Source organism: Etheostoma spectabile, unplaced genomic scaffold (assembly GCF_008692095.1).
Source record: "Etheostoma spectabile isolate EspeVRDwgs_2016 unplaced genomic scaffold, UIUC_Espe_1.0 scaffold310, whole genome shotgun sequence".
NCBI classification, from domain to species: domain Eukaryota; kingdom Metazoa; phylum Chordata; class Actinopteri; order Perciformes; family Percidae; genus Etheostoma; species Etheostoma spectabile.
Genome location: NW_022605582.1, coordinates 124444 through 126061, shown reverse-complemented (window position 1 = coordinate 126061; position 1618 = coordinate 124444). Strand labels below are relative to the sequence as shown.

General features: G+C 40.9%; 1 protein-coding gene across 1 annotated transcript in view; it reads right to left on the bottom strand.

The window, feature by feature from the left end:
• The window catches only part of LOC116686064 (tetratricopeptide repeat protein 28-like), a gene marked incomplete at its 5' end in the record, with an annotated part of 133170 nt that overhangs the window by 14338 nt on the left and 117214 nt on the right, over positions 1–1618 (bottom strand).

Sequence of the window (1618 nt, the reverse complement as noted above, 5' to 3'; positions counted from 1 at the left end):
TAGCATAATAGCTGTTAGCATAATAGCTGTTAGCATGGCCTTTGAAGGCAAGGCAGCTTTTTCTGTAGAGCACATTTCCGCAACAGGGTGATTTAAAGTGCTTTACGTTAAAAAGATTAAAATAGTAAAAGTTACAAGACATTAAACGTTAAAGAGCCGTTCAAGACTGTCAAGATAAAATGTGAAAATAAAAAGTTACAGTGCAGTGTAAGAAATTAAACATTAACCCTTGTGTTGTCCTCCCGGGTTTGTCCCTTTATCAGACTGTTATTTTTTTCCACAGTTTTCACCAACACCACCTTACTACCACTAGTTTTTACAGTACATTTTGGAATTTCATGGTCAATAACCCTCATTTACAGCATATAGAATTATATTTGAGTCCTTTCAATCAATCCAATATGCCAATTTGATCCTAAAACGGCGTCATGTGACGTCATCACCAGGTTTTTATCGGCTTTTAAAGCCGTCGGATGGACCCACAGTTTCAACAGTTTCACTCACACGAGTTTTTTTTTTAACTGAACTTTAGATAATTCGATTGTCAAGTGGATAGAAACTTAGCTACTGACTTAAAAAAAAACTCAGTGACATGGTGACAGATCGTCTTTAGATGGGCGACGAGTTCAGGTTCAAATCAAACTGAGAGAAATGAGAGGTATTCTCTCTGTAATACAGAACATTTGCAGGTCTCCCACATTGTCGCTGTTCCTGAACACAGCACAGTTGATTCCACTTTTCAATCCATACGATTTCACTACTTAAAACCAGTTTTTTGGGATCTGCACCCCCCCCCCCCCCCCACACACACACACACACACACAGTAGAGTATGAGTCAGCTGCTGCTCGCTTTCTGACAAAATCCTTCTAGAAGCGCACACATCACTCCCCGTTCTTTTTACACTACACCGACTTCCGGTGCGTTTTAGAATAGATTTTATAATTGCATTGTTTGTTTTCAAAGCCTTAAATGTTTTTTTTTTTGGGGGGGGGCAAAACCAGCTGTTGCGGTCTTCAGCTCTACGGACTTTAGAAGTCCCAAGGTCGAGGTACAAGCAGTGGGGCAATCGGGCCTTCGTGTTGCCCCCCCGCACGACATTCGCACTATAACGGATGTTGTTCATTTTAAATCAGGGGTCTTCAACAGGGGTTCCGCGACCCCTAGGGGTTCCGCGGAGGTACTGCATGAGGGTCGCGAAAGTTAGGTTGATTAGACTTTTTTTATATCCCCCCCCCCTGCAATTTTTTCCACTAATTGAAATGTCTTTAAATCCACATTAACATGAATTCAACACACTGTAGTGAACAGATAAATGGAGGCAGAAGATGTCTTTCAGTCATCAATGCACACATGGCACTATAGGACCAGTTTGATATAACACAATGTTATACAATATATATAATTAGGGGGTCCCGCTCCATCTCGCCATCAGTTTGGGGGTCCTTGGCCTGGAAAACGTTGAAGACCCCTGTTTTAAATCAAAGCTTAAAGCTTATTTATTTAGAATGGCTTTTAATACGCAGTAGTGGTGCAACAACTTCCCTCTTCCTCTTCTTCTTCTGATGATTTTAGGCAACTTTATCTGTTTTGCTGTTTTCTACGCTTCATGTGTTTTT